The 11,452-nt window shown below is 39.6% G+C and overlaps 1 pseudogene; it reads right to left on the bottom strand.

The window, feature by feature from the left end:
- Window positions 1–2,629: 2,629 nt before the first annotated feature.
- On the bottom strand, window positions 2,630–11,064 carry LOC130360441 (vomeronasal type-2 receptor 26-like; annotated as a pseudogene).
- Window positions 11,065–11,452: the final 388 nt, after the last annotated feature.

Below are 11,452 nucleotides of genomic sequence, written 5' to 3'. Positions count from 1 at the left end.
TCTAATTTCAAGAATATTACAACTAGTACGATCCCAGAAATCAAAACTGATACTCATTACCCCGTGGTGGACCACCCAGTCCTGGTTTCCCCAAATTTTGGGAATGATTATAGATTATCCCAGAATCATTCCATCTCACCCAATGATCCTACAAGATCCATCGGGGAATCCTTATCCCCTTGTCTCATCAGGACTATTGACGCTAATAGCCTGGTTCATTTCGGGTTGTCAGACCAGAATTCTGAATTTTCAACATCAACTAGAAGTATCCTCGAAGACGCGTGGGCTCCAGGTACCCGATCTGCTTACAGATCAGCCTGGAAAGTTTGGTCTGATTGGTGCTCTTAACGGGATCTGGATCCCGTTCATGCACCTATAACTCAAGTTCTAAATTTCCTATCCTTTTCATTCGATTCAGGGAAAGCTTATCGTATGATTAATGTTTATCGTTCGGCGATTTCTTTCTATCACGCTCCCATTCACTCTATTTCCATTGGGAAACACCTGCTAATTTGCAAACTATTAAAGGGAATAAAATTTAGACAACCTCCTATTCCTAAATATCATTCCACTTGGGATGTTTCAAAGATCCTTAATCTTATTGAATCTTGGGGCGACAATGATTATCTTTCTTTAAAATTTTTATCTTTTAAACTTACTACTCTTCTATGCCTTATTTCAATTAAAAGGGTATCTGATGTCCGAGCCCTTGATATCTCTCATAAACAGTTCTCTCCTAACGGAATATGTTTTTATATTTCCAGAAGAACCAAAACCAATCTTCAATCTGTTTTTTACCCGGCCTTTCCTCTTAATCCTAACCTATGCGTCGCTCGTTGCATCAAATCTTATGAAAGTAGGACTGAACCCTTAAGAAATTCTAATTCAAATCAATTACTCATTTCTTTTCAAAAACCTTTTCGCCCTGTTACTTCTCCCACTTTAGCCAGATGGATAAAACAAACAATGGCTTTAGCAGGAATTGACATATCCAAATTTGGAGCTCACACAACTAGAGGAGCTATGTCCACTAAATTACACCAATCTGGAGGATCTTTATCTGATATCCTAAAAGCTGCGGATTGGTCTTCCGAATCTACTTTTAAGACTTTTTATTTCAGACCTGAACTTCATGTCTCTATGTCTATCCTTTAATCTTAATTTTCATAATCTTATTTTTTATACCAGATTATTTTCTATGTACATATATAATGCATAATATGTTATAAGCTTTAAACTAGCATAATGGAAGTCTCCTGTCGTGCCATAAAATTGGAGATTTTCCTAGTCTAGATGACGGAAAATATGGATTTTATTAACGACAGGAGACGAACATTATCCCTCCCTATTATCCCTACCCGATATTATCCGAATGTATTTTTTCTTTTCTTTCAGTTTAAACCTCCTATTCAAAAGGAACTTCGGCTAGAAAGAATTATTTCTTCTCAAGTTCAGGAATTCGGATCCTTCTGGAATCTTCTCCAGTTCAAGTTCACCTTCCATAAGAAGAGTTGTATTGTTCCCATATTATTGATGGACTCTTATTTTCTTAGTTAATATAACTTTTTTTGAAATTGTTGGCAAAAAATGTTTTCCTTTTAGGTATACCTTCTAATTGTATGGTAACTTTTTTCTTGATTTTATTTCTTGTTATTATACTTTTACATCAAAGAAGAGGATGTATGTTACCTGTCTCCACCTTATATTACCTATGCCTATCACTGATTGGTTGTTATGGTATACCTGTTTTTCATATTACCTGTTTTTTATTTCTTTAAAAAAAAGCTTTATTGTACCTGCTGCTAATTCTGACAGTAAAGAAGAACAGCATAATGTTCGTCTCCTGTCGTTAATAAAATCCATATTTTCCGTCATCTAGACTAGGAAAATCTCCAATTTTTTGCTATCCTCTGGATCAGCTCAGCAGGGACTCATTAGGGATATAGTTTTTTTTTCAACCTTATGAACTATGTTACCATGTTACTAGCACTCAGCAGAGCTAATTAACATGTTCCTTTCTGGAATGGCACATAGCACTCAACCCAGCAAGAAACAACTTTTGAAATGTCAATCAAATATTTCAAAAGTTATTTTGATCACATAGGGTCTCAATCCTGAAACCGATTGTTAATGACAAACGGGGAAGAGGGCGGCATTGCTGAGCTCCCGGGCCGGCAAAGTGCAATTCCGCACGCTTCCCCGGCCTGTGATTAACAATATCAGCGGGTCTCAGGATTGACATGTCAAAGGATGTTTTTAATTTCCGCAGCCCTAACTCTTTGCAGCAAGGGGTTTAAAGCATGAGCTGTGCTGTCAGCCCGGAACAAACATTGCCAGCACAGCAGATACTTGACACAGAGGATGTTGCACGATGCTGGTAAGAACCAAGACATATGGAATGCTGGTGGTTGCCAATCAGTAGTGTTGCACTAGGCCGCCCTTTTTACCTCCTTCTTTTCATTTGAGCCTGACAACCCTCACTAATGTGTCCATTGCATCTATTTTTTTTTTTTTGTTTGAACAATAGGGATTTTATCGAAATTTTAAAACAAACTGAACAAAAGTTATATTTTTGTGTTACAATACAGTAACAATTTTTTACAGTTACATTTTAATTTATTATTTTAAATTATATTTTGCCAATTTCAGTATGAATGACTAAATTGCCTTTTACATTAAGTTCTGGTCTCAGTAGAATAATGTAATATTTGGAAATGAAGATACAGCACAGAAGTCCAGCACTGGAAGCCTCAATAGAGAAGACCTCCACAGCCACCATGTATTTCCCCTCCGTGCTGAGATACGCCGGGATGAAGGAGATCCACACAGTGCAGAAGACCAGCATACTGAAGGTGATGTACTAAGCCTCATTGAAGGTGTCTGGAAGTTTCCTGGCCATAAATGCAACAATAAAGCTCAACACAGCCAGAAATCCAATATAGCCAATGGCCACATAGAAAGCAATAGCAGATCCTTCATTAGATTGTAGGATTATCTTCCCAACCTCTATCTCAGTGTTATAATCTGGGAATGGTGGAGACAAAGACAACCAGAAAACACAGATCAAAGCCTCAATGGAAGAGCAGATGATCAGAAGAAATATGGAAAGATGTCTCCAAAGCCACCTCCTCAATGTCCTATCAGGTCTGATGGCTCTAAAGGCCAAGACCACGGTCACTGTTTTGGCCAAAACTGAAGAAACAGCAACTGTGAAAATAGTGACAAAAGCCACTTGTCGGACAAGACAGGACATCTCTGAAGGACGTCCAATGAATAACAGAGGACAGAGGAAGGAGAAGAGGAGTGAGAGGAGAAGTGTAAAGCTGAGGTTCTGGTTATTGGCTTTTACAATCGCCGTGTCTTTGTATGTGATGAATATTCCTAATATTATAAAGGTGAAAATACAGAACATTCCAGCAATGACAAGAAGATATATCCCCAGTGTATCTCCATAAGGTAGAAACTCAATGATTTTTGGGATACAGGTGTCTCTTCTGTCATTTGACCACTGATCTTCTGGACATGGCCGGCATCCTTCCATATCTGTGGAGACAATAATCACACGTTGTATTAAAGCGTTACTGTCATTAGTTAGAACATTTAAAAAAAAATGCTTAAATCTGTGTAGTAATGTGCCCTAAGACCTGTATGCATAATAATATGTGTTAATATGTAGAATATATTTTGATCTATGTTTTCCTGTGCTCAGTCTTTCTCAGTCTTTTGCATTTCTCTCAGAGGCAGGGGGTGTTTCCCCTGGAGAATAGTGAGCTTCTCTGCTCCCCCTCTCCCCTGTCATGAGATCTGCACAAACATTTTTACATTTGTAAAACATACTGTTTAAATGCATGCTCTATATAATTGTAATGCAGCCATGAGAAAGTATATGGTGCAAGGACAGAAGACAAAACCTGCATTTTTCCCCAAAAATAAGATTTTTAAATTTTTTACAGCTTTGTAAGCAAAATGCATACTTTTTATAACCCTAAAGCAGCTATTTGAACCTATATGGTGAAAATACACAAGAAATACGTTCATAAAATGACCAAACCATTTTGCATATAAAGAATAGTTTAGCACCTGGTATTGCTTGTAACTGTACATGAGGATGCTTCTCAAAGACTGGAGCTGTCTGCATCTAGTCTGTGCTCTGAGGCAGAGAATAGAGATAACCACACCTCCCTCCCCTCACAAATTTTAGTCCTTTTATTTATTTTTCTTTCAAAGGACCAAAAAGGCTGAATTTTCTGGGTTTGTTGGCAAAATTAAAAAGACAGAGACCCCTAGTGGACATTTTTTAAACCATTTTTTCCCATCTTTAGCAATCACATTTTTTAATGAAGTATATTAGGAAAATGTTTAGTTATTAAAGTAGGGAAAAAGTTGTTTTTTAACGACAGTAACGCTTTAACCCCTTAACGACGCAGGACATATATTTACGTCCTGGGCTGGCTCCCGCAATATAACGCGGGATCACTCATCGGTCCCGGCGGCCATTAACGGCCGGGACCCGCGGCTAATACAGGACATCACCAATTGCGGTGATGCCCTGTATTAACCCTTCAGACGCTGCGCTCAAAGTTGACAGCCGCGTCTGAATTGAAAGTGAAAGTAACCCGGCAGCTCAGTCGGGCTGTTCGGGACTGCTGCAATGAAATTCGCGGCACCCCGAACAGCTTACAAGACAACGGGAGGGACCATTCCTGCCTCCTCGGTGTCCCATCGGCGAATGACTGCTCCGTGCCTGAGATCCAGGCAGGAACAGTCAAGCGCCGATAACACTGATCAATGGCATGTTAATGCATGCCAGTGATCAGCGTAAAAGATCAGTGTGTGCAGTGTTATAGCCGTCTATGGGAGCTGTAACACTGCAAAAAAAGTTATTAAAGGTCATTTAACCCTTTCCCTAATAAAAGTTTGAATCACCCCCTTTTTCCCATAAAAAAAACTGTGTAAATAAAAATAAAAAAAACATATGTGGTATTGCCATGTGTGTAAATGTCAGAACTATAAAAATATATTGTTAATTAAACCGCACGGTCAATGGTGTAAGCGCCAAAAAATTCCAAAATAGCGTATTTTTGGTCACTTTTTATACCATTAAAAAATTATATTATAAAAAGCAATCGAAAAGTCCGGAAAAAAAATGGTACCGATAAAAACTTCAGATCATGGCACAAAAAATATGCCCTCAAACCGCCACATACAGGGAAAAATAAAAAAGTTGTAGGGGTCAAAAGAGGACATTTTTAAACATATAAATTTTCCTGCATGTAGTTATGATTTTTTCCAGAAGTCTGACAAAATCAAACCTATATAAGTAGGGGATCATTATAACCGTATGGACCTACAGAATAAAGATAAAGTGTCATTTATACCGAAAAATGCACTGCGTAAAAACGAAAGCCCCCAAAAGTTACAAAATGGCATTTTTTTTCAATTTTGTCGCCCAATGATTTTTTTTCCCATTTCGCCGTGGATTTTTTGGTAAAATGACTAATGTCACTGCAAAGTAGAATTGGTGGTGCAAGCAAATAAGCCATAATATGGATTTTTAGATGGAAAATTGAAAGGGTTATTTCTAAAAGGTAAGGAGGAAAAAAGGAAAATGCAAGTCGCTAAGGGGTTAAAGCAATAGACTTTGCAACAAATTTAGCAATAGACAAAATACCTCTTTCTCCACTTATTGGTTCCTTTCCTGTCCCCCTCCCTCTGAAACTCATCATAAACTCTAAAAACAGATAAAAGTAAAAGTCAAACTGCCTCAATGAGGGATCAGATTATATGCTGCCCACAAAAATCTATGAAGATGTAAATGGGAGTAGAAGTAAACTGCAGAGTAAGATATAAGTGACATTCAATAATCTTTAATCTCACCCCAGTGTTTGTGTGTGTGTGTGTGTGTGTGTGTGTACAGTGTATGGGAGTCATCATAGCAGCCAATAATACACTCTTTATATCAAGTAAATAATTACCAATTTTTTTCCATTCATTCAAAAAATAAAACAACTTTTATTATTAAATAAAATAAAAACTCAGCAAGGGTCCGGTTTAACAGTAGTGTTGCTCGCGAATATTCGCAATTAGAATTTTAGTCGCGAATATCGCATATTCGTGAATATTCGCGAATATAGCACTATATATTTGCAATTACGAATATTCTTCTTTTTTTCTTCACAATTCACATCACAGTGATCATCCCTCTCTGCTTCCAGCTTGTGTGGTGTAAAGAAGGCTCTATTACTACTGTGTGAGACTGGAGTACGAATTTTCGCATTTGCGAATTTTCGCTTATGTAAATTTTCGCATAGGCGAAAATTAACACTAATATTACGAATATGCGAATTTAGCGAATAAATGACGAATATTCATTTATATATTCGCGAAATATCGTGAATTCGAATATGGCCTATGCCGCTCAACACTATTTAACAGTGAGTTATGCTTTGCCATCCACCAGCAGTAAATATTTCTCTATAAAACTATGGCCTTTTCAGGGGCTTTGGGGCAATCACATAGTCACCTGTTTGGGGTTTATATAACTTCATCACATGATGTGGAAACAAGTTACCAGCTCACAAGCCAATACACATCAAACACAGGAATATAAGCCAATCTTAGAATCCCAACACACTTCACAGACAAAAAAGGGTCCAATTAAATCACATGGATATGGTGACCAATTGTGGCCATAACATTCGGCACATGTGCTGTAAAAAGTCATTGACACCAACACTCATGGTTGGTGGACGCCATCTGATCTCTATCTTCTTCTATATTGAACAGATTCTACTTTTAGGGAGGAGCTGAAATCAGTTCCGAATAATTAAATAATAGTTGCAGCATCTTCGGGTCTACAGTAATGTAGAGTTTACATTGTACAACACCCAGACTGCTCAGACCCTAACAGATCCCTATTATAACTGACCAGATCCCCCCTCCTCACAAAAAAAAGAGACAGCATGCAAGGGGAAAATAATGCTCACAGTGACACCAGAACCTTATTATATATGGAGGAGGGGTCTGACCAGGCGGAGACCCTGAACTAAGGGGGATTGGACCACCACACTGTAAAAATCACCCTTCACAGGATGCAGACACAAAGGACAAAGTAAGGAGGGAGGGGTGGCATATTCGGGGCAAATCATGTATTATGACAACAGACTCCGCAGTCAAGGTGCAATGCTGTCATACACAGTTTGTCTCACCATTCCCACTATAGAGAACAATTTCTACATGATTTGGCCAGTAATTGAAAACAAATATTTATTTCATTTTTACTTAATAATATATACAAATGTCTTTGCCTTATTACATGAAGAGGATACATTGCAGACAGTAACTACTCACCGGTCTGGTTAGAGATTTCGCCCTCAGGACATGGGACACAGTAGCAGCAGCATTTCTGTTGCCCCTCCAGTAGAGCTTTTCTGTATCCAGGTAGGCAACTTTTACTGCAGACCGACTGTGGAGTCTGGGAATAGAAGAAGATGTGTAAGAGTCTGTATCATCTGTTTGTAAATAGTGAGAGATAAGAACATTGTATTATAACATATAAAAATGGCAATAATGATGGAATCACCACATGCAGAGGACATCACTCAACTTTTTAGTTTAAATCAAATACACAAATCCCAGATATGACACAAGACGACGTTGGTTTAGTTGCTGAACATTCTGGCTTCATATAACATCCCCCAAACAATTGAAGGGAAATATTCTAGGTAATTGTAGATGTTTTTCAGATCAATTAAGGAGATAAATCGTTATACACAAGTCTGATTTGTTAGATTTGAGTATTTTCTGTGAAGTAAATGGAAGCTGAGCTGCAGTAACCCGCCACGGCCACTACATAATGGACAGAGCCGAGGTGTCCAGGTCTGTTTACTATGTACATCTGGGTGTAGCGCCTCTGCCAAAAACATGATTGGTGGTGTCCTAACCCCACCGATCAGATGACTTATCCTGAGGATGGACCATCAGTCACAAAGTCCTGGAAACCCCTTTAACTTTTCTCTAAGCTCAACATATCCAGAGTATTGCGTGAGATTACCAGAGTTTCACAACAACGCGATTTGGTGACACTGTGTCAGCACCAGTAATTGTTATGCAAATGAAGCATTTCGAGCTCTTATAGTATGTCATGATATTGGGCTGAATTGGTTCCATGAGAAATTGGAATCCGCAACTTAACAAAATAAAGGCACATTGGTGCATTTTGGGGGGGATATCTTAACTTAGTCATTGTGTCTGACTTACCCTTAGATACCATTTCGGACTACACCCCAACATTCATGTCTTCCCTGTGGTCAACTTTCCATCTACAGCTCAGACCTGATGCTTAAAGGGTTACTCCGCTGCCCAGCATTTGGAACAAACTGTTCAGAATGCTGGAGCCTGCGCCGGGAGCTCCTGATGTCATAGCCCCTCCCCCTCAATGCAAGTCTATGGGAGGGGGCATGATGGCTGCCACGCCCCCTCCCATAGACTTGCATTAAGAGGGCAGGGCATGATGTCATGAGGGGTGGGGCTATGACATCACAAGCTCCCGTCACCGGCTCCAGCGTTCGGAACAGTTTGTTCCAAATGCTGAGCAGCGGAGTACCCCTTTAAAAGAAACTACTCTCTCCATCTTAAGACCTTATTAGAACTTTTACTGGAGCTTTTTCAAAGAAATAAAAGTTAGTCATTATTAGAAGGAAGATGTCGCCTTAGGTTCTACATGCAGCAAGCAGCACAACTGAACTCCCTTCTGGCCCAGATTGGTTTCCTGAATGGGATAGTGGACATAGTAGATAAATCCTCTCAGTGTGCTGCCATAATGCAATATATCTATCCACTTTTATTATATAAAAAATTGGACAATGTGTTTCAAAATATCATTTATTCCTTTATGATGTTTATTTTTTATCCAGTTTTTTATAACATGAAACATGATATTTTGGACTCCAGCGGAGCTTATGTTGACAGAGTTGACCTTCCACTATATCCATTAACCATTGTCCAGTTTTCTGGTTATTGCTGGAGCCTAAACATCTGTAATTCCATCATTAGGGTCATGTCTACAGTAATTCTCACAACTTATGTAGGAAGTGAATTTCACCACCTTTATTCCTATTACCCGTGTGTTATCAGATTTCATCCTAGTGGTATACTTCTGTGTTTTTTATGATCACTGTACAGGATAGACGTGAGATATAAAGCAACCAAAGTTCATGATGACGTCTTGGAGTTCAGAAGGAGATTGAGGGATCTGCTGAATATTCATTCCACTAAACTGTACCAAAGAATTCATTTAAATGTTAAAGCCATGGTGATTTTACTTACCTCGTCCTTTCAGCTTCCTGCATCGCTCTCACCCGCTCCACTTCCTGGTTTTGTGGGTGGCAGGACATTCACATTACAGTTCATGGAGCGGGTGCAGTTTTGGAGCAATACCGGAAGCTACCAGTGCTTCATGGCATAAATCACAGTGGGCTCCAAGTGTGTACTGTGTCACAAAAAGAAGGTGGCCAAGCAGGGAATTACATGTCTGAGACCACAACCACCCCGCTCTCTACTGCTGTGACATCATCAGCCCAGAAAACCCCTTCTACAGTGGAGGGATGGTCGATAACCCAGCCCCCTACAGGCGCAGGGATTTTTCATTTTTGTACTTTAGTCTCGACAGGGGACTATTAACTGCAATCATTTAATTGCAGCTACTAAACAATGCTGGGCATTAGCACTGTATTGATCAGTGTTATTCGCACTCCATTACTACAGGCTTCTGAGGCTGAATGCAGAGATGGAGCACTGATTGGACTAGGGAAGGTAGGGACCCTCTGTCTGTCCTCTCAGCTGACTGGAACCCCGCAATATTGTCACTGTGGTCTCGATCAGCCTCCCTGAGCTATCGACAACTGATTTAGACATTTTAGACACTACAATCAACTTTCATTGCTGCATCTAAATGCTTAATGCTGAACATTGACCTGATCAGCGATGTCCAGCATTAGCTGTGGGTCCTGGCTAACGATAACACATGGGACCCGCCGGGCATGAAGTGTGCTCAGCTCCTGAGTGTGCTTCTTACAATTGGAGAGGACATAGGATGTATATGTATGTCCTCTAGTGGGTTAGGCAATGAGTAGTGAACAATGAGAACAGAGAATGACATAACAATGTAGCTAATAACACAATTTACAAAAATTCTCACTTTTGCATTCTTTACTAAATAAGCTGTGATGTATGAGATGGGTATACTCCTTTAGGGTACGGTCACACTGAGGAACCTACACTCACAGAATTCCGAGAGCAGAGATTCCTTCTGGTGGCCGTGCGCCGTCACCATGATGACGGCAATGCAGTGCTCACGGAATTGCGCATAAAGAATGAACAAGTTCTTTCTTTGCGCAGAAGAATTTCAGCAGCGGAATTGTCTGCCACTGAAATTCCTCAGTGTGATCGGGTCAGCGGAAGAACCATTCACACTGATGTAATGTTCACTGCTGATAAAACATGGGTAATAGGAATAAAGGTGGTGAAATTCACTTCCTACACAAGTTGTGAGAATTCCAGGCCCAAACCCAGCAGCATCATACATCACTATAGCAATGGCTCTCCATAACGCAGTGCTATGCAAAATTGTTACAGACCCTCCTGTCCTATCAACTACAGGAGCACCTGGCCAGTCAGTGAGGAGTTCTGTGTACACGTCTCCCTGCACAGGCGATATATACTCTGTTCTGTGTGTATATATATATATATATATATATATATATATATATATATACTCTGTACTGTGTTTTAAGTTTTCTCTTAATTGCAGCTTATACCCTTCACAAGGGTTTGTAATCTGCCTGTCTGGTTTTCCCTTTAACTATTGCCTGTACCTGACTATTTGTTATTTTGTATGTCCTTGCTCTTCCTTATTCAAACCATAGCCTGCCAGATTTGCTTGCTTGTTTGTTTGTCTCCTGGTTTGTCTGTTCTTAGATTGATCTCCTGATTTTGGACATTGCCTTTTCTCCAGTCAACCCTTTGCCTGCTGACTTGGTCCCCAACATGTCTGACAAGTATCATTCTGGTTAGTCTAACCATTCTGATGCCTGGCACTAAGCGAACGTCACCCAGTTGAGGGTCTGTTGTGTAAAACGGATCGTCAAGTTGATAGTGAATATGATTGTGGGCGATCTCCAAGTTGCACTATTCCCTGCCTTAAGTGACAGAAGTTCAAGGAAAGTCAAATAAACTATGGTCTATGTGCCACAATAGTAAATCCAACATTTAATGACTCTTAATTCAATAAGGACAGATATGATTTACAATGATTGTGGCCATTATATTTACTTCATATCTTGATATACATGCCTGAGGCCTTTCTCAAGCTCATGTTCAGGCTGATGGGTGAATAAAAGACACAGCTTTTTGCATATTTTGGAGTGCCGCTTTTCCTTGAAACATTGGTGAT

This window comes from Hyla sarda, chromosome 3, assembly GCF_029499605.1.
Source record: "Hyla sarda isolate aHylSar1 chromosome 3, aHylSar1.hap1, whole genome shotgun sequence".
Lineage (NCBI taxonomy): Eukaryota > Metazoa > Chordata > Amphibia > Anura > Hylidae > Hyla > Hyla sarda.
This window is presented reverse-complemented; position numbering and strand designations above follow the sequence as displayed.